At 45.1% G+C, this 22,211-nt stretch overlaps 1 protein-coding gene across 1 annotated transcript in view; it reads left to right on the plus strand.

Moving 5' to 3' along the window:
- Positions 1 to 5,363: 5,363 nt before the first annotated feature.
- The window catches only part of LOC144113603 (uncharacterized), a 117,699-nt gene continuing 100,851 nt past the window's right edge, over positions 5,364 to 22,211 (plus strand). The window contains exon 1 of the mRNA XM_077646772.1: positions 5,364 to 5,607. The gene's annotated coding sequence lies outside the window, so the exon portion shown is untranslated. The remainder of the gene's footprint in view (positions 5,608 to 22,211) is intronic.

The raw sequence follows: 22,211 nt of genomic DNA on the forward strand, positions 1-22,211 counted from the left end.
ACCTGAGATCGGCTACTAGACATGAGTGAGTCAAGGGGCCGAGTGTCACGCACACCAGACGGGAAATATGCATTAGCTACCGTAAAGGGCTGTTGACCTGGGACACTGAGGTCAACCGCAAGGATTTCACATTCATTGTCCGCATATTGAAAAGAAATGCATGCCCTGTGGCAAAACTTTTTAGATATGAGCAATAACAACCCTCCCCCTCGTGATGACCGGTCAAGCCGGAACGGATGGTAATCCTTGAGATGATAATTGAAATTTGGAGTTAGCCATGTTTCCTGTAAAGCAACTAAATCTGGTAGAAGCTGATTGCATAGGCAGTTTAAATCTATTGAAGCTGAGAATATTGATCGACAATTCCACTGGAGTACACTTAAGAACCCTATCTTGGCGGAAGTGCCGCAGCCGCGACTGCCTTTTCTAGAATACTGGTCTTAGCGTTTTTACTTGCGTTACTTTTCTTTGTCTTTGACTGGGGGCAAGATGGACCTGCAATATTCAGCGGAGACCCACTTCGTTTCTGGGCGCGGAGATCAGACTCCATATCGATACAATCCATAGATACAATCCACGTCGCCATACCTTCTTCTTCTTCTTCTTCTTCACCCCAGGTGTATGGCACATACCCACGCGGGGGGATTGGCCAAGGTGTAGTTGAATAAACAAAGTTTACGTGGAAGATGATGACAAAAATGTAGCACCAATCGTGAATTTTGAAAAATCAATGAATAAAAACAAGAGAACAATATTGACAGTTAAATAACAGACAGCATTTTATACCTCCTTTTATACGTCCACTTCATTTTCTTCTACTTCCGCCTTGTTTTCAGTGTTGTCGTAGTCTTCTCCATTTCTTGCAAAAATACCACTGCACTCTCTTTTCTTCCCTCTTATCTTTCTTTCAGGTGCCATGTGCCAATTAACGTGCCTGTCCTTAGGTCCAGTTTTTTACTCATCCCTCTTTTCTTTCGCTCATGACACACCCTTACATCTGCGGATTTCAGAACCATTAGCAATTCAAACAGTCCAGTAAGGTTTTTTGCTGTTGACTTTTGTTGTGCTCCCTTTTATCCTTTTTTAAGCTAACCTGTGAGAAATGTGACTAGTTAGCATGAAGCACAACCGGTGAGAGCATGGCGTAGTCTCCTTGTCATTCTCATAATTTAATATATTTGCATATTAGTAGAGGCTCATTTCAGCTCAGAGATGAATTCCATTTTAAGTGCCTGACGTTTCCAGTGCCCTTGCAGTCATGCTCCAATTATCGTTGTAATGATGCTATGGCAATGACCGTGCTTGTCTTCCCCTGCCCACATTGTGACATGTTCTCAATGTAGTCATTTCCAAATCACATGGTGCCTGTCGATGCGAGCGCAGAACGGTCCTGGGCGCTGCCCATGCTTACTGCTGATGCTGTTTGCAAGACTCCTGGGGCCGTATTACTGAAGTGTCAAATATCAAAGTTTTCAAAAACTTGCGAAAAATGGATGGTTAGCCTCCCTCCTATTGGTCGGTCGTGGCCGGCGGCCATATTACTTTTTTTGCGTCATGGGTGGCTTCAGATTACGTCACGGATGTGGTAGAAGTGATGGCGTTGCACACCTAATTATGCAGGCGCAAATTGACATTTTTTTTTGTGATCACCTCGAGGCAGTCGATTTTACTGTTGCGTTTGTGACAGAAAATAGCGGCGGTGTACGCGGCGATATGACTGAGGCGGCTCCGCCGGCGCGAGCAGCGGCGAAGGAGGGCGCACGAAGGCGCGTTTGATTCGCCGGACGAGCTGTTTCGGCGCCTTTTTTTGGCTGGAGAAGCAGACTGTGGAGTGGCTATGCGACGAAGTCGCCGATGGACTGGGAGGTGCGCATGCGAGCGTGCTGTCGGTGCGGCGGCAGGTGCTATGGGCACTGCGGTTATTTGCCATGGGCGGCTTTCAGGCTGCCGTTGGTAACGAGGCGCACGTCAGCATCACAAAACTGATGGTAAGCAAATGCGTGCGGAAGGTGCTAGAGGCAATCTGCTAACTTAGCGCGCATAAAGGGTGGTTCCCCGCGGTCACGTCTGTGCAACAGCTACATATAAACAAAACACGCTTATGCTGGTAAAGCACTTTATTTTTCCTAGAAAATCACACTTCGTGGTCGTCTTCTATTTCCCAAGGGAAAAGAAACAGACAACCACACATCACATACAGCAACACTTCGCCCTTTGGCGTTTTGTCATCGATCGTGAGCGCCGAACAAGACAGAAGAATAAGTTGTCTTCGTCGATTTCTTACCAAGCGCTCCCTGCTAGTTTGCTCGGCAGGCACGTAGCCTTAATTGCCTTCGTTTAATTTTTTCTGCGCACTAATTAGGTCAACCGCACTGTAGCTTGATTTCAGACGACACGTAAAAAAACAAAACAGCGTGGAATCGGCTGCTTTCGTGCCATGGAAGAAGGACTCCATGTTTCGTGCAACTCTTCAAGCCCACCACTACTACCACTGGAAGCACCCTTGCACAAGTCTTACTTAAAATTAGGTTCAGTGCAGCTTAACGCACTGAACGAATTTCAAATTATTTTTTTATGCAATAGCTTGCAACTTTCATTGTAAAGGCTTTCACACTCCTCCATGTTGGGCGAAACTGTTTGTGACCATTTGACAGCATACATTGATTTGTGTGGTGATGTGTTTATTTATATTTTGTCTGTACTGGCACATGTTGGGAGTGTATAGCTGTGCCCCCAGTTCTAGGTTGTATGTGTGCCTTTGTAAAAGTTATAAATTTTTAATTCAGAACCATATGTTTTATTCATTCCTGCTACATTGAATTCCATTCGTACAATTCGTCACGCAGCACCTGCCAGGTGCAATAAATGAAATATAATGGTGCGCAACACAAAAATGGCGCAAATGAAAATAGTAGTTCCATAAACAATTTTTAATGTGCTGAGCCGTGTAATGTCTTCAGGACTACTTTTTTCACTCACCACTTCCCAGGGTGGCTCTGTCTAGGCATTCATGAGGGGCCTCTTTTTTCCCGCTGAGCACCATTACCATAATTTGAATTTTCCTCATAAGGAAAGGCGCCTCGATTTATCAGGCTAAAGGTTTTGAAGTGCCTGCTGTTCACTGCACCAGTGGTTTCATTTTAGTGCAGTGTGGCGTTAGTTGCAGGAAAATGAAACGGCCTACTAAAAGTTGTGTAAATGCGCACTTACACTCATTTATTGCGCGTCGTGAAATGTGGCAGTGAATGTCAGGTTAATATACAGGAATGGGAATGTAGGTGTTTTCCAACACAACTGGTGAAGGGAAAGGTTGAAGTGGGGATGGCCTTGCAGGTATACATGCATCTTCCACGGCCAGGTGGGAAGGAAGAGAAAGCAGGAATAGGAAAAGGTAATGAGAAGGGGGAAGAATTTCAAGGCAAGGTGCTATGCACTATTAAACGCCTGAGGAGATCAAAACCAGTTATTTAGAAGGAGGGCAATCAGTACTGCATGCTTAAATCAGTGCCTGCACAATACAATGAAATCCCTTCACTGCGTAACATAGTTGTAGTGCCGAGAAGCTGCCAATATTGATGACGGCATCACAGAGTGTAATGAAGGCCCTTGATTTGTTTTTATGCACATATATCACTCATGCAAAGTGAAGTAAACTGTCCATTTGCATAAAAGTGTAAGCACGACACAGGTATGCCGCGCGTATGGCTGGAGCAATTTTAAGCGTTACATTCGTTGCCCAGGTTTCAAACTACGGACCTAGATTTCGTTCAGCTTATATTACACCGCCTCGAAGGACTACGCTTGGCGATGTGGCAACAAGCAATGAACCATTTAAGGCGCATTTATAGTCCGACGTGTTCAGTCTCGCTACGCCGGTTTCGCTGCGCTGGCCGAAGCGCCACCCCCTATGCGACCAGACGCCGCGCGCCGAGCATGCGCAGAACGACCGCCGCCTCGCGCGCCGACCGTCTACACGCCGGCAGTTTGAATTCCGTTCGCGCCTTTTTCTGCGTCGCCTCATCCGTTTCGTTCCATCCACGGCATTGCGGCTACTAATGAAACATGGCTAGGGTGTTATCCGCGCGACAGAAACTTGCTCTCGTGTTGCTAGTGCACCGCTAGCGGCGAAAGCGCAGGCGCTCGATGTATGTGCGAAAGATCGCTCTCTCCACGGGAACAACTTACCCGTGGAGAGACCGGTGCTTCGCCTTGTGTTGCCAAGCGTTCTCATTGCCCTGGTGGTCTCTGAAATCCAGCCTTTTGGTGTCGTATACACAAGGGTGCTGTTTTATGGCTTCGATAAACCGTTCCACAACGATGTCCGGCACAATTTCAATATTTGGGCAGCTCGCGCCACTCACGCCGCTCGCAATGGCATCCGCCATTTTTCTCCGCGCGATGCATTGTGTGTCGACGCGGTCGGCGGCGCCGGCGCGCAATTGGAGCAGGAGCCAAAGCTGCGCCGGGCCCGTCGGGGCACGCTGGCAGCCGCCGGTTACGCTGGCCGCGGCAGTGCGTTGAACTATAGACGGAGCCTTTTCACCAAAGCAGCGCGCGCGCGCTTGCGTTACGTCGTACTATATTCGCGCCTTCACTACGAAAACAAAGTTTTGAAGACGCACGGACATTAAACCATCAGTTGCGTGCTTTCTTAGTTGTAACAGTGCTTAGCGCACAAGTAGATATGGATGACCACTTTCGTCCATGCCGACTAAATATTTTGTAATTGTAATTGGTTTTGTAAGCCCACGTAACGTGTACGTAATTGCACTAGTCCGCTTTGCTATTCGGATGCTAGACAGCGAGACCAAAATAAGAAGAAATTCATTGGAATTATTTACTAGACGTATTCATATTCTACATGGCAGTTTATATTCACTTATGTCTTGTGCTTATACAGAACGTACAGCCGAATGTGTCTGTACTGCTTTGATGATTGCGCACCTTAGGCCGATCTTTGGTAATGTATACATGGTATTGTCGAGCATTTTTCGCTCTCTCAACACCGCCATTTAGCCTCAGAGCACTTCCTTTTGAATAATTTGGAAGGGCGCATTTTGCGAGCAAGGGAAAAAGAGAAGCTTCGAAACATGGCGTCTCACCTGCACCGTTGCCGTATCAAACTCTGCGCGTTTCGCTTGCCACGCTAGCTTATCAAAACCACTGCGACACGAATCATCTGCGTCAGCACTTTTTCAAACGGCACCCGTCGTCTGCACTGGTCCAAACATAGCGCTATCGTTTTCAAACGCCGCGCCATTTATACCATAAGCGCTGTTGTGCTAGTGTCATCATCAGCAGCCAAATTTGCTTGCCAACCACTGTGTTGCAAACTTACAAACGTAAAAACCATTGTGAAATCTTGACAACTTGGCGTGTGTACGTTATTCAGTGTTAGCAAAGCTAAAATGCGAGCATTTAAAAGTGCTGGCATGCATTTCGACATGTTTTTTTTTGTTTTGCTTTCAAATATGCTTGCTATGGCAGTACTGGCGTTGACCGCTAGGGGACCATAAAGCGTTAGACAAGATGGCCGCCTCCATGCTGCTTGTGTTACATTTCAAAACATCGCGAATAGTTCCCAAGACGTAAGCTTACGAAGGGTAGGTGAACGTTTCAGGTATGTCAAGTCATTCAGTGCGTACGATTGTTGGAAATATGGCGCAGAAGTTTCGTAGCTGGCCTTACATGGCAGGCAAGTGCGTGAGCAACGAGTGCTAGAGTGGAGTAAAGCTTTGCTTTTACTTGAACATTAAGTACCAGCAGGCTGTTTTTTTGAATGGTGGAGGATGAGCTCTACACGAAATACAAACCTTTGACGGCACTGATGCTCATTAATTTTAAACGTCAGGTCCGGTGAGTTGCACCGAGTATTGTATGTTTTATTTCTGTGTGAATTAAACTGCAGTGAGCCTTTCGTCTTGCCTCTCGCGTCTGCATGCTACTTTGCACTGAAAGTTGTGTCAGTTAAAGAACTGTGCAGCGAGTCTTTCGCCTTGCCTGTCACGCGTCCCGGTTACTTTGCTGTGGAAGTTGTGTGGGTGTGAATTCCTGGCGCTCAGTTGGGCTTCAATCTGTAATAGTGCCACAGCGAAAATGTAGGATCGTTCACCAGTACGCAACGTGAACGATCACGCCAGGATATCGCGGAGAGTTCGGAATATTGGTAGACCTGCTAGTTTTTCGCTTTCAAACGAAGGCATTTTTTGTTTTATTTATTTTCAATATTGCACAGAGCATGGTCTTCGACGGCCAAGTCAAAGGCAGCTGGCCTGAGCCTAACAAGGCCCCACTACCGATGTAATTCTCGGCAGAAAATAAAAGAGAAAAGCGCTACGAACCAAAGTACATAGCTAGATATTACCTTGTGCCTATGATGTCTGTGTCCACTTACCACAGCACCTTTCGGTTGCAGACATTCCTCTGGCATCATGGGCTCAGTTAACATGGTTTTGCAAAGGCAATAATGGGCTGTTTTGTGCTACTGTTTGTGAGGCGCCAATATTTAAGTGTGCCAAGAACTTCTACTGTCATATCGACTGCACAATGAAGTTTTCACTCTTTCACGCATTACTATGCATGGCTATACGTGGGGATCACATGTTTTGTCATTTGAAAAATGCACAGCAATTACGTGTGTGCTAATACGACCATGGGTGTTTCCGCCACCTTCTAACGCTTAATCTGGGACTGTTTTGTTAGTTATACTGCAAAGGAATTGGGGCTGATGCTGCTTATACCGCCTCATCATTTAATTCCTCATGCATTTAAGTTCTACGCTGCAGCTGTGCTATAAATTGCTGTGCACCTAGCCAAAGCAATCATTGCCCTTCCGTCGCGAATTCTCAACAGGAGATTCATTTAGTCAAAACACTCACACGCTTCTAATAGGAGTATTATGTGCGGAGGGCGTATACAGAAAGCGAAGGAGAGAAAAAAGCCGCATACATGAAGGACATCACTTTTTTACAGAGAAGCTCTTGAGCGCATGTTCCTGCATTCAACGTCTTAACTGATTGCTCATTCCTCCACTCTTGGCGTGGCAGGTGGTAGCAGAGTGAAACGCCACCTGCCAGGGAGAGAGTGGAGGAATGGGCAACTGGAAGGTGGCTAGCAGTGTAACACGTCACCTGCCAGTGGTGGCAAGTGGCATTTGAAGAGCTGCACTCAAATTTCACATTACCCACTGTCATATTTCAAACTTCTGAAGCTTCACCATAAATGGGTTACACAAAAGGCAAGCATGTAGGAAAGAAGTTACAGAACTGCACGTGGTGCAGAAAATCATATGTAATACAATATAAGGCTTTGGAGAATAGTACACAACACATTATATTTCTGCTGTTTAAATGAACATTTAAAACATGACTAACAAAGTACAAGACAGCACAAAATAAACCAGGAAAAGCATAACAGCTCTTGGTGATTTAAGACTGCAGGGTCATTAATGGAAGCGGTGTGATCAGAAATATCATTCCAGCAGCTTATGGTTTGCAGGAGGGCTGTCAAATTAGCAGCAGTGGTGCGACCGAATAAGTGCCTAAAGCTGCTGTCTTTATAAAGACAACGGGATGCACAATGTGGTTCTGCTAGGGGAAGGTTAGTAGGATGCCTGATTTGGACAAAGCAAAGCAATCTTCGTACGTAACTCTAGTGTTGTAATTAACTTTAGTGAGTGATAGCGGTAACTTAACATTAGTAACGCTTGATTACTGGTCATATTTTATGGTTAGAAAATGTGCTGTGCAGGTGTGAATTCACTTGAACAATTGTATTAAATAGGCTTGGTGTGGTGACCACATGGGGAACGTGAATTCAAGTTGGGCAAGAACAAGTCTGATATGCAAGTTTTCAAGTGGTTAACAGGGCATCTCAAAGATTACGTTTTAGATAGCTGAGACTACGGCGATTTTAATTATGCCATGCTTGAAGGTATTTATATGGAGGCACGTATGCACAAGGGTTAAAATTTAATTTTTTTTTGCTTGCCACGTTGGCCAGGTTTGGAACTGCCGACTATATTCTGGACTTACAAAGACGAACCTTTCCTGAACGCGCATCTGTTTCTTCAGGCAAACTGCAGCCCACATTTTGGTTTGACCAAGAGTCTCAAACTCGTTTTGCCATGCAAGCCAGACTGTAGTTGTACCACTCGGGTATGTGATTTTGTGCAGGGAACTAGGATCAAGGGAAGGGGGTGTTGCATTTTTGTAACAAAGCGTTTCTTCCTCTGTAATGGCAGATGTCCCTGGTGTTGAAGCTGTGCGGTGCAAGCTCCATCTGCAAGAATGTCTCTTACATGTGGATACCATCTACACACTTTAGAATTTTGGAGGAACCTATCTTGGCTCTGTATTATATGCTCAAGCACATGTCTGGAAGTAAAATTATCATGGCTGGTGACCTGAACCTTGCTGGTATAAACTGGAACACACTGAATACCGCAAATATAAGAATATAAGATTTTATGTTCACCTTTAGCCTCAAATAGCATAATGAGTTAATTGTCATATATACAGGTGATTCTCTAATTTACAGTCATAGATCGCCAGGAGTCCTCGTACCCTTTCTGGCGCGGTGGTGCAGCGGTTAAGCGATGCGCCACTGCCCTGTGATGGCAGGTGCTCCCAGCAGTGGGCCTTCTGCGGCCCCGGTTGCTCTTCCCGAGCGACCAATCATTCATTTAACTGGCCCATGCCATGGTAGGCACTTGGCTCTTTTCCAGTGGGCAGGCTGTGAGGACGGTGCAAGGTTACATGACCTAAGTGGCCCATCTGCCTCCTAGGTTGCTCTGTGCGGACCACCTGCCAGAGCCATGCCAGTGTTTTTTTTTTTGCTCACAACGCTGACACCAGATGTTCTGGATAACGGGGCCATTAACGCTATCACGTTAATATAAAGACAGATAGCAGTAGACTGTCATGTTCATTTGAGTGCATTGTTTGCACAAAAGGCACAGAAAAATGGAAGGGTCACAACTATAGCTGGAGGTAACATTTCAGACTGGCTTCAAATTTATCATGATCAATGGCACATGCAATGGTACCAGGCAGTTGATTCCATTTACGAATGGGGTGGAAAAAAGGTGAATGAAAAAAGCAAATTGAGGAAAGGTATGTGCATCTTTCAGTTGGTGATCAATGCAGGTAAAAACACGACAGGTTGGTGTGATATGGCACAAAGTGAAGTAAGAGTGACTATGGTATTATTTGTGAAAAAGGAGGGAATGGAAAATATTTGCTGTCCTTTGAGCAGAGGTAAGTTCAGATATTTGTTTCATTTTTTTGATACTCAGTAATTCTTAGATATAAATTGGGCACGCTCATTCTCCAAACTCCGATTTTGTTAGTATATGTGCATCTGTTAGAAATCAAGGAGGTATATTCCATTTCGAGCACACTAATTAATTCTATGTTAAAAGCATTGTGTCTGGGTTTCATAAACCAAGGTTGCATTGAAGGAATTCAGATGCTTTCGATGCCTTGTTGAAGAGGTCATGGTACCATTCTTCAGACTCAAATTGTTTATTGCATGTAGTTTGTTAAGTATATCTGAACAAGTAGGCGAGATATAGGCTGATTTGGTGCGACAAGTAATTTGTATTTAAGTTATCCTGAACCGTGTGAAAGTCAGGCAACACTGGTGCACCCTCGATCTGTGACGCCATAAACCAATGGTCACGTGCTTGCCTGGAACTGAACTGCGCATAGTGAGGATAGGGCAGTGGGTTGTTTATTGTTCATGCTAGGGGTGAAGAAAGGGTGTTGGCAAGAGAATGAGGAGCCCACACCCCACAATAGGGGGACAAAAGACAAAGGCAACAAAGGCCTGTGTCCTGTTTCATGTCTGATCTTGGAGACTTCACCGCAGTGTGCCACGGCGGGACTTGAATAGGTGCATGTTGTGCTCCACACTGACTGTGCGCGGCAGTTTTGGAGATGATGACAGTGCTAACGATTTATGACGTCACTCAGGCTGCATCTATATGGCCGTCACTCCCATCGGGAGGGGATTAGAACCGATAACTTCTAATTGCAATTTCTAGCTTTCCAGCTGAAATGTGCACATAGGGCCGTACGCCTTTTTTATGTATAGTTAATAATGCCGTGGCCAGTGGCAGTAACATAAAATCATGATTTGTGGGGAGAACATGTCATGTCCCCTTTAATAATCGCGTCTATGTGATTGTTCCAAGAAAGGTCGGATGTTATGTGAAGCCCGAAATACTTGATGGTGGGTACTGATTCTATGGCAACATTGTTCAGAGTGTAATGGCATGGTACGATGCTATATTGTGAAATTGAAGGGTGTAAAAATCGGAGGCAAGCATAGCTTTTCAGAACCTGTATGAAGCCTCGAGATATCGAACATGAAAATAGCTTCAGAGAACTCAAGTTGGGTTTTCTCACGTTGCATATCGAAAATGGGCGGTTTTAGAACATAGGTGATGTAAGCAACGCCCTTTTATGAACATGTAATGTGGGAAAGGCAATTTTTACGAGCTGCCAAATGCATATTTTCTGTGGTCCATATCTCGAATTACGATTCTGTTTCAGAAGTTTTTTAAACTGGGTTTACCTCTTATGTTGAAGGCCTTCAATTTGTCAGTATAATCTTGTGCCCTGAACAAAAAAAAATTTAGAGGTTCCATTTATATTGGTTAATTACTCATTATTTCGTTGTGTTCTGTTATGTACATGATGTCTGCCTTGCTGTATAATCAACCTGCATAGACGTACCTTTCGCTGCTTTTCAAATAAAAATCTGTATTGAATAATTTGAAACAACAAGTTTGTGTGTATGCATATATAAGCGCATGTGTGTAGAAAGATTCTACAAAAATGCCTGGTGCAGTCATTTCATCCTTTTGCATGATGAGGTCCTCCTGCTTCTTCTGTCACCATTTAGACCTCAAAATCAAAATAAGGTGGCTGCTAGCTCACTGCGACAACATGGCAGAGTTTCTCTTCTGTGTGTTGCAACAAAAAGAGAGTTCAAATAAAGGTCAAAGAATAACTGCAGAACTGCTTGCTGGTCAGCAGAATGACAGCATAATGGTATGACTGCAATAAAAACACCTGGGCATATGTGCTCTTTTCACACCTGTAAAGCAGACTTGCAGTGTGCAGAAGCATTTTTTTGAAGTGATCATGTGGTTGTGAGGCACGATATCCCACCCAGTGGTAACGGGAGCAACTTTATGAAAACAGGCAAGAACAGAAAACTTGATGCTGTTGGTCCTGCGGGACGACATGTTTGCTGTCTACATGAATTATGCTGCTATCTTCTCCGTCCTATTGTGGACATCCAAACCCGGATCTGTACAAATAAATAATACAACAAAAATATGTGATCATGCCCTCCTTTATTTGATACTGCCAAAACAGGTCCCTGACAGGGAGGTCCTGGCAAGGCAGTCATGTTCAAGCACTCTGCAATGAAAAACAACAGACTATAATGTAATCAGCACAAATAACTGTGCACAATAACATCACAATTGGGTTAAAATGAAACAGTATAAGCAGAAATGTATAATATATACACAGAAAGGGAAAAAACATAAAGCAGTAATATCATATAGCGGCTACAAAACACCACGCAAGAAGTATACAAAAAACAGCAACAAAATTACCATATCCAAAAGGAGGAAAGAATAGAAATTTAAAACACGATAAAACAGCCGGAAGAAATTTTGGAATCCTCTGAAACAAGAAGGAAACCATCATGAAAAGGAAAAACAAGGCTGTAAAAGTTTTAATCGGTACCAAGATAATTAAAAGTCACGAACTGGTTTGACTGAGGCATTGGTTCGTGCTAGAGCCGTACCTCACTGGCCTGCAAGGTAGCCTTGAATATGCAACTGGAAGAAAAATGTGCTTAAAAAAAGGACCAAATCTGAGAAAAAAACTTGGAGATGAAGAAAAAAAGTGCTACCAGGCATTCCACATCTGGTTATCAAGCAGTTACCGCAAGCTACAGAATTATCCAGAACTGTTCTGTACTTAGATGAAGCAAAAGGACCGGAGCATAGATATTTAGGGCATTGGCAAAAGTAGTGAGAAATTCCATCTACTTGACTTCCACTGGGGCAAGCAGGTTTAGGAAAGCCCAGTTTTAGTATTAGGTGTGACGGTCCCTTCAACTGCCCCAGACATGAGAAATGTCTGCGCTTTACAGCATACAGCATTGTAATAAGGGAGTATTTACTCTCTTACAAATCTACTCCACCTTGAGGGATTCTCCTAAACATTTGACCAGCATATAGCATTACACACGTTCACACCATGCAAGTGGCAACAGTACTAGCAGCACCTCTTGCTCGCATGACAACCTGGCCAGTTTGTGGAACTGGGCTGCAGACTACGACCATGGAAGTGGCACAGCAGTGGGGGCATCGCTCACTCACGTTTCACCTGGGCCAGTTTGTGCCACTTGCCTAGACTATGAATACATTCAGACCTTGTTGATATGTTGCCAGTTCATACGCTCAAAATCGCGAACAGCAGAAATCTCGCCTCCTAGAATTACAAACACCTTGTGACACATTTTCCCAGCTTCTAAATTTACAGTTGTGACGAATTCTGGTCGTATAATATGTTTAATGACTAACTGAGGTGTGCAAACATTTAAACGGGCCAAACATAGCGGGACGCAACATGGGAAAACTAGGATGCAGCAGCAGTCACCCACTGCGGTGGCTTCTGTGCAGTGCACAAGTGCAGAGCACCAGAAAAGCGACAAAGGTGCTGAAACATATGAGCAGACCATTTTTGTGGTAAGGCAACAAGAGGAGGCCGAGTTACGCCTCCACAAAAGGCGGCAGTGTGGTGCACGATGTTGGCACATGCTACAAAACCCCCTGGCGGTCTAAACTAATCCGGAGCCGTCCAATACGGCGTCCCTCGCAGCCGAAGTGTCAATTCACGACGTTAAACTGCTTGATTAAATTACTACGCCTACTTGCTTATAAATGTATTGTTCTGCCTACCTTAGATTATGCTGCTATCATTTGGGACTCGTTCACGGCAAACTAACAACTAAATTAGAGAAGGTTCAAGAGAGCGCGGCACAATACATACATAACAATTACCAACGTACATCAGTAACACATCTTTTAATCCAAGCTGGCCTCCCAACAGTAACTGAGCGAAATCGTTGCGCACAGACTTAAATTTATGTATCAATTAATCAGGAAACACTACAGAACGGAGCTTACCGATTTGCTTGTTTTTTCGTCCGTATATGCGACGCGACAATGACACCAGCTAACTTTAACTCCTTTTCGGGTTCGAAATAACTGCTTTAAATACTCATTCCTTCCACGAACTATTTCCGATTGGAGTAACCTCACTAACAGTGAAGTGCTGCAGCCGTCGCTGACGCTGTGCAGCATATTCACCTAGTTTTCAGTGCATTTGCTATTTCGCTGTTCTGTTGTATATGTTTAAGGGGGGAGCCTGGTCTTGAAAACAAAATTTTATTAATGTAGTAATAATTATGAAATCTTCAGGGAACATGAATTTTTGGCTCACTGATTGTAAATATGTAATTTAATTTCATGTAAAACAATTTCTTGGCACTTATATAATTCTTATGCAATTATTCTGCGAAGAGCTTGGAAGAAAATTTGCTGTAGGAGAATCGCTGAAAATGTATGCCTTTGGGTCGTCTTGATACTAAGGAATGCAATAAGGGTAAAATAATCATTCTGAATATTATAGAACTTCAGTTATAGGGTATTGAAGCTGCTACCAGAACGAGAATACACACTTTTCTTCACATTTGATGACTGATGTTATAAACTACCGCATATCATCACAAAACATTCAAATGCACAGCAAGTTTCCGAGACGCGTTATTTCAACTTGTGTGGCTTCCTACTACGCATACTGCAACCGGCCGCCGCGGTGGCTGAGTGGTTACGGCGCTCAGCTGCTGGCCCGAAAGACACGGGTTCGATCCTGGCCGCGGCGGTCGAATTTCGATGGCTCATTCCCGGTTAAAAGCAGAAAAGCAATGACAAAAATAAAGTGGAACGAGAAACGGCCTGTACCTGCATAGCACCACCAGGCTTAAACCAATTAAAGAAAAAATGAACAGGGCCCATGCGGCGAAATTTTTAATTTAGTAGGAAAAGCCACTGGGAAAAATAAAATTGTGCATGGTAACTGAAACGGTGTCCGAAGGGCTCAACGTACACACAGGAATGAAAAAGTCCTCACAGCCCCCCCCCCCCCCCCCCCCCCACACCCTCTGCAGCGTCCCGTCAACCTTTACTACGGTGAGTAGCTTTGGGACGTTCAACCGCCATAGACCATAAATGGGCTTAATTCTTGATAAGAAGCGAAAAAAAAGGAGCCCTGTGATGTGCCACAAACACCAGCCAAGCGCACACGTGCTCGTGAGTGGTACGACAGTGTACCGGCGCTGCTGTACCTGGATTTGATGAAGCTAGCTCCTTTCCCAAGCCATGCACCCTAGAAGGCCGAGGACCAGGCCGGGGATGGCTTGTACCCATTAAAGAATAACCGGTGGGTACCCGGCGGCAGTGGGAGTCGAACCCACCACCTCACGAAGCACAGGCGAGTGCTCTACCACAAAGCCACAATTGACGTATCCACCACAAATCCACAGAATTTGTACTTTGTATCTACTATCAAAAAAAAAAGAAGGAATCGACAGGGACACAGAGAACAGAACAGCAATATTTAGTTGCGTCTTAGCGTAGTTCCTTTTCAACTGCAAACAAAAACCAGGTCTACTTCATTTTCATTTTACACGCACATTTTGATGCTGACACGACAGATGGCGCTCCTAGTGGCGCATATAATGTGGACAACTAGTGGCAAAATAATGTGGATAAAGGGCTTCACCCTACAGTGGAAAGCAGCGGGGCTGATTTATCCAAGGCATTGGGGTTTAAGGACAGTGAAGGGAAAATATATTTTAAGCGAGTAGAAATAACCAAGCAAAAGTTATCTGATTGGCGGATAAAATCAAGAGAAGAGTAAAATTTCATAAGTCATGGCTAGGTGGCTTGAGCCACCGCCCGATTTAAGGGGTTCAGCCGTATCCATCCATCCATCCTATAGGGTGCCTTGATGTGCGCGGCTCGGGCATCGAGGCTGAGCAAATCCAGAATATACAAAGCGAAAGATGTTGGCGTTCACTGTGTTCATGAACTTGAGATGGCTTTGGGGAAAGGAAGGGCGCATAACTGGCTCCCTGGATATGCGGACGCCTCATTCGTGCATTGATACATGTGGTGGTGGTGAGAGAGAGATGTGGCCTGAATGCATTAGCGCTGACAGCGTTGCGGCTGACATGCAGTACTGCAGCAATAGCTAGGCCGCAGCGTTCATTTCGTGACCAATCTCTCGCGATCAACCATTAACTGCATGGTTGCAGTTAATGGTTGCAGGTGGGATTAACTGCAGCCGGTTGTGCGCTTTTCAAGGAAAGGCCTTTGCAAAGTTGTCAACGCCAATGAGCTCTGTGAATGCCGTCGGCTCACTTGTTTTGGAGCACGGACTGTTGGGCGAGTTGGTGCATTGCAAACACGTACAAGCGCACAAAAAAAAAAACGCACGAAGAAAGAAACAGAAACCACGAGCGCTTTGGTGTCTGGTATAAGCGCTCGTGGTATCACTCTCTTTCTTCGTGTGTTTGTGTTTTTTGTGCGCTTGTGCGTGTTTGCACTTTTTTGGTTTTTGAGGAAAGGAAATGGCACAGTAACCATCTCACATACCTCGGTGGACACCCGAACCGCGCCATAAAGGAAAAAAATAAAGGAGGGAGGTAAAGAAGAGAGAACTGAAAATTGAAAGTTGGATTTTGAGGAAAGGCGCGGCGCTGCGCAGTGGCGGAACACCTGTGGCTCAGTGCTTCTAAGGGCTAGGGAGTGGCTAGTGATTACGGAGTGAGAGAGAGCGAGAAATATCCTGGGCGAGGTGCGCGTTGTGACTTCATGTGCCTCCTCGGAGCACAGCCACGGCGAAATTGCAAGTTCGCGGCCAGTAAAGCTTTCGCTTTAAAATTTTGAGGACGCTTAATTTTGAGGGCGCTGGCTTGCAACAACATTTATTCGGCGTACAGGAAATCTCCGTTTGTTCGTGGCGAAACAAAAACAAACAGTCTAGGAAAAGTTGTTTAACGCATGTGGCCGTAACTTCCGTCCTCTTCTGGTAAAAGAGAAACTGAGCATGTGCACTGACATAGTCTTCGCCCCCTGCTGCTGTCATATCAGCTTCCATATGTTACTGTATCAGTTGCACTTCGTATTTTTTAGAGCAAAACAGTTGCGAAGTGAGGCATGCACCCACAGGTACTACAAAGCAATCATCCTTCATCATAGTCAGTTTCCACCTTGTTGGCGTACTCTCTCAACTACTTGCAAGCATACTAACTGCTTGCTGCATGAGAAATGATTGCATGCAGTATACCACACGTTGTGTGCTCACTTCACGAACTCTGAGTAACAACTTATGATAATGCATGGCGACACGACTGACTACTTTCACTATCCAGTTGCGCTCATTGCAAAGCCATGAAAAGAACATTGATTATGTTTTGTTTAGATTTCTCTGGAGAAGTCTTGCCCTGACGAAGGGGACGATAGTTTTCAGCAACTATGTATGCGGTTGATATGTGCCAGTTGCACAACTTATATTCACATTTGCATTGAAGAAAAATTGCTGCAGCCATCACGTTTTGTGAACGCAGTTTACTCACAGCTTTTAAAAAAAGGCAGAGTACATTGTTGCTGTCATTCATTACCTTCACACTCTGCCACACAATCTCCAAAGGTTGGCCAATGTTAAGGTTGGTTTTTCAGCACCTAAAATGCTGGGTAACATACGTAAAATCATGATATCTGTTAACTCAGTGAGTGTTCAGAGGAGTGCAGGGCCTTGTCTCTCACTCACGGCAAGTAGTACGTTCGATACAGTGGCTGGTGTCATAAAACTCTCAGTAGGCCTGCCAGCAAGGTTAAAACGGGCCATGAAGGATGCATGGCTGCGCATTGCAGTATCAGTGGGTGCATATGTCGGTTCGCAGATTCATTCTCAAAAACATGAAGGTAAATAGGAGCAGAAAACTAAAGAAAATCAGAAGATTGCAGCAGGAGGTGGTGACTGTATCAGTATATGCTCGCTATCATGACGCAGAGCTCGCGTAGCTAATGGGTACATGCAGGCATTAAAATATTTATCCTAGCATGTCTGCTTGGTGACCTGCCATGAATATATATATATATATATATATATATATATATATATATATATATATATATATATATATATATATATATATATATATATATATATATATATATATATATATATATATATATATATATATATATATATATATATATTCGGACATTTTATCTTCACTTCACTTTGTTTTCCTCAAAGACCACCTCTGGAGGTATTGCATGAAGGGTGGGGTTAGAGATATTTGAGGAAAAAAATAGAAGTACAAGCATTGCCTTTGAAAATGCATTGTAAAGGCTTCGAGAAGTGAAAATGGCCATGTGGTGGCGGCGACTTCATGGGGAAGGGCATTGCAGTCCACAATAGCTCGGGGGAAAAGATCCTGAAAACGTTGTTGTGCGAGCAACAGGGCAAGTTGTCTGAAACGGATGCACAGCGTGGTGAGATATGTGGGGGCGATGCACAATGTAAACAAAGGCTGGCAGTGCAGCGTCAAAGTAAGAGGCTTTCAAGGCTGTCCTTCAGAGATGAAACGCTGATGGAATAAGAGTATGCATGATGCATGACATTGACGGCATGGCTTTGAATTGATTCGAGCGCATTTGTTAGGTGTAACTGAGGTGGGTTCGAGATGGGACTGGCGTACTCAGGTTTTGATCTGATGCGTGTTTTATATGCCAGAAGTTTCACGTGTTCGAATTAATTGTGTTTTAAGCAAGTGCTATGTTTGTGTGGTCTGCTTTGTTTCTGCCTATTCATGTGTTGTTTACTTCGAAAATGTACCAGAAAGGTGAAATTTTACTGCAGCTCTATACTGCTGTGATGCTTTAAATGTTTCCCCGCGCTGGTTGCTCAGTGCCAAGGGCGCTCACCGACCCCGGTGACAAAATGGCACCCATGTGCTGCTCTGTGATATTGCAAATGGTCTAGGTTAATTCGGAACCCTCCACTGCAGCAGCCCTCATAGCTGAAGTCAGTTTGGGACATTAACCCTAGATATCAAACCATGTTTCACGTATTGCCTTAATTTGCCCTATTTCTGAACAAATTCTATTTTATTTTCAGCATCGCTTCCGGGATGTAGCTAAAGCACCAAAGAAGCACCTTTTTGCTGGTGATGGATACCATCTGTCGGCTGGTGAAGGAGTGGAGGAGCCGGCCGAGATCCTTGTCAGGAGCCTGGAAAAGTTGTATGGACCAGGTATCCTTGCTCTTTCTCAAGGGTGCCAACCAGGCACATCATTTACGCATGCCATCACTGCGGTACAAAGGGCCATGTGAATGGGGACTGCTACGAGTACCGCAGGCCGTAGGACCTCCACTACTACCTGCAGTGCTCGTATCAGTGGGTACTGTAGTGACAGTGAGACCTGTTTCTGCTATGCTTCTGAGCTACATCTGCTCCTTGGAATCTGTTGACATCATCTGGGATTTTTTTACATGCACGGACAACACACAGCATGCTGGCGTTTTTGCATTTAATCTTCGCAGAACTTGCCACCGCTGCGGTTGAAATTAATCTGGAGCTCTCCACTCTTGTGTCGCTTATAGTCCGTATGAAGATTTCCGACATTCAACCCCGCATGACAAGGATTTCAAGTCCACTAACGTTGTGCTGGCTTTCTTGACAGCCTGTATTGGCAAGCTGGAAATCTTGGATGGGAAAACAATCGGGAAAGTGTGGAATTCTACTTCCCAGCAAGCTATGTCCTTGCGAATGGCAAGCTGTTTTATATTCTTGTGGTGCAGCTACGTCTTCACTGCTTCGGAATAACGGCACCTCACAACCATGTAGTGCTGCATGTTGCCACTAGTCGAATACTTTTCATGGAGCCAAAGCACTTGCAGAACTTTGCAGTGCCCCTTCACCAATGTCGTCACCTGCGGTACCTGGTTCCATATTTTCCACAAATACAAGCGACCATGTATCATACGGCTTGCCACTGTTCACAAACTGTCACAAGCAAACTGTTCAGCTCTGAATCGAAGACATTTAATGAATGCTGCAATATGCGGTTCGCATTGCCGACAGTAAACTTCGAAGAACAGCCAACAACCAGTATCAGACGAGGTAGCAGGCAGCTGGCTTGGGACCCATGGAGCTGTGCAATCATGAATGCATTCATCAACGACCAACACAATGGCAATACCAGCTTATTACAAGGTACAACCCAATTGTCTGCTGGTCTACAATTAGGCTTACACCAAGCTGCAAATTACTGACAGATGTCCAACAAACCTATTGGACACTACGAGCATAGCCACACCGTGGTGATCATGTCTTCACCTTTCTTGCAGTCTGCACAGACTGTGACCTGGCTCCACATTATGTACAGACTCGGCCAACCCAGGCCTTGTGCTCGAGTGAACCGTTGCAGTTACAGCCTTGTGAGTGCCCTTTCCAGCTCCCTTGTTCAGGCTGATCAAGCGTGAAGCTGTTTGTTCAACTGAGCGAAATAACAAACTGCTGCCTCTGCTGCAGCTCTCTAGCCCGCCACATCATTATTGCAAATGGGGTCTGCCTCCTGCTACAAAATAAGCCTGGTACTGCGCCCTTTTGCAATGCTGTGGTGCACACGTCTTTCATCCAGGCCTGTCATTGACACTGTTTGAATGAAGTGCCATGGAGAGTGTTGCCTAGTATCTAGATGCCTAATGAAAAAGCATCAATGCCTCTGCCAGTCAGGTGCAACAGCACCACTTCCTCTTTGGCTCCCGGCACTGCATAGCAGCCTTTCAGAAGATCTTCAGGGCTTGCAGCTGTGTTGTGCAATTTTCTCTTTCAACGTTTCAAGCTACAGAACACTCAGTACTGGACCTGCCTCCAAGAACATGTCTATTCTTATCTTGGTACCCCGGTTGTCTTGAGATTTATAGGAATCTATGTCTGCAAAACCAGCACCACCTTTCATTTGGTGAGCCCAGCATACAAGAATTTCTCAAGGTTAAAATTAATCAAGTTCACAAGCATTGTCCCCGTTTCCATTCCGCTGTGGTGCCTTGCATGTCACTGCCTGGGTAGAGAAGGAGGCTGGTATTGCACTTCTGTTTTTCAGAAAGGGAAGGAGGGGTCACTTCAGTCATTGTAACATGTTGCGATGTGATGTGTACTGAGTGAACTTAGTGAATGACTGCACGTTTCCAACTGTTGTGTGTGTATTGCAACTGTAGAAACTGTTTAAAAAGCACAAGTGCAGTGGTGTGCAGGTGTTAACTTTTATACAAAAATTTTAGCTCTGCACATTTCTTGACCCAGTTCCTCCTCTCATGTCTTTTTTGTGGTGCCGAGGTAGAACGTTTAAATAGCAGGGTACAAGTAATGCTTATGGAATGTCAACATGGGTAGCATTGGTTGAACGGTCCTACCTGTTCTGTGTACGTGGCAATGTGTGTTCATCGAGAAATATGGCACTAAGTGTTTACAACAGCCGCCGCGGTGGCTGAGTGGTTATGGCACTCGGCGGCCGGCCCGAAAGACGCGGGTTCGATCCCGGCCGCGGCGGTCGAATTTCGATGGAGGCGAAATTTTAGAGGCCCGTGTACTGTGCGATGTCAGTGCACGTTAAAGAACCCCAGGTGGTCGAAATTTCCGGCACCCTTCACTACGGCGTTTCTCATAGCCTGAGTTGCTTTGGGACGTTAAACCCCTATAAACCAAACCAAACGAAGTGTTTACATGTTGAGTGTGTTTCTGCCAGCACAGTTTCTGCGCTTCTCTGGCTTCTTGGACCGTGGTATCGCAAATTTGTGCAGACGAAGGATTTTCTCACATTCAACCATACTTTATCTATTGGTCAGCCCTGCAAAATTCCCACTGGTTCTTCTCATGCGTTTTTGAGTGCAATCTGCATTGGAGTGTTATGTAGCCATTTGCTGTTCATTAGAGTTTACACTGACCACGTAGCTCAAAGAGGTGTTCCTAAAAGCCTTGCACCCTGTCGCACAAAAGTGTACTTATGGTGTGGAATGGTAAGCGCTCTGTATGTGTGCAAGCCTATAAAGCAGAGAGAAGGCTTCGAAGAGGAAACTCAAGACGCACTTTACACATGACTGAACAACAAACAAAACAGCGCACTACACATACACCAATATAAGGCTACAGAAAACACCGCAGTCCTATCACACTATTGGTCCTCACACGTAAACCACAAAGTCGCACTTATAGTCTTGCTACCAAAGGCGGGTGACTCGTGCGCTATCTCGGACGCGGAGTAGGGACAAAAACCCAGGCGGTACCTTGTTTCAAGAGACGCCGCTCTTCCACGAGAGGAGTGTTGAGGAGGATCAGGTGAAAAGAGACGGTACTGCCACGTCGCCTTAGCTGGATGTCGGTGTTGGGGCATCCTCGTACTGGTGACGAGGTCTGGGAGCTAGCAACTACCGCTGGCAGAGTCGTCGATCCGGAGGCGTTGACACAGGGCCCACGTTCCAAAGACAGGGTCAGCGTCATGATCCACAGGACCGGGGTATCAACCGGTGGGGACCACGCCTGGTCAGTAGGCCTCGCGATTAAACACCTCCTGCAGCAGCTGACGGCCGTGCACCAACGTCCGCACCTAGAATATTCCTCCTCCTGTCCACTTCTTCTTCTTCTTCTCCTAAAGTAATATGGCACATACCCACGTGGGGGGGATTGGCCAAGGTATAGGGTAGAATGCCAAGGAAGCATTTGCGCGGGGAAGGAAACGTCAGAAGACTGAATCAAGATAAAAAAAAATTGGGAAAAATAAAATGAATTCAAGAGGTATGAGTCATCCGGAATAGAATCAATCTAGCCTTTTTTGGACGTGCGAAAGAATTTTGTGTATAGCTAACAAGATAATCGATTAGTTGCACTTATGTAATCATGAAGGTAGCCGCATACACTGCTTAACGGGAATCCCTTGGCACTCGCACCGAACGATAGAAGAACTGTAAGAGACAGAGGCAGTCCTAGTCTCGAAAGAGGAACCTCCAGATATTGCTTTCTCTGAACCGCGAACCGCCGGCAAGAGA

Source organism: Amblyomma americanum, chromosome 1 (assembly GCF_052857255.1).
Source record: "Amblyomma americanum isolate KBUSLIRL-KWMA chromosome 1, ASM5285725v1, whole genome shotgun sequence".
In the NCBI taxonomy this organism is placed as follows: Eukaryota; Metazoa; Arthropoda; class Arachnida; order Ixodida; family Ixodidae; genus Amblyomma; species Amblyomma americanum.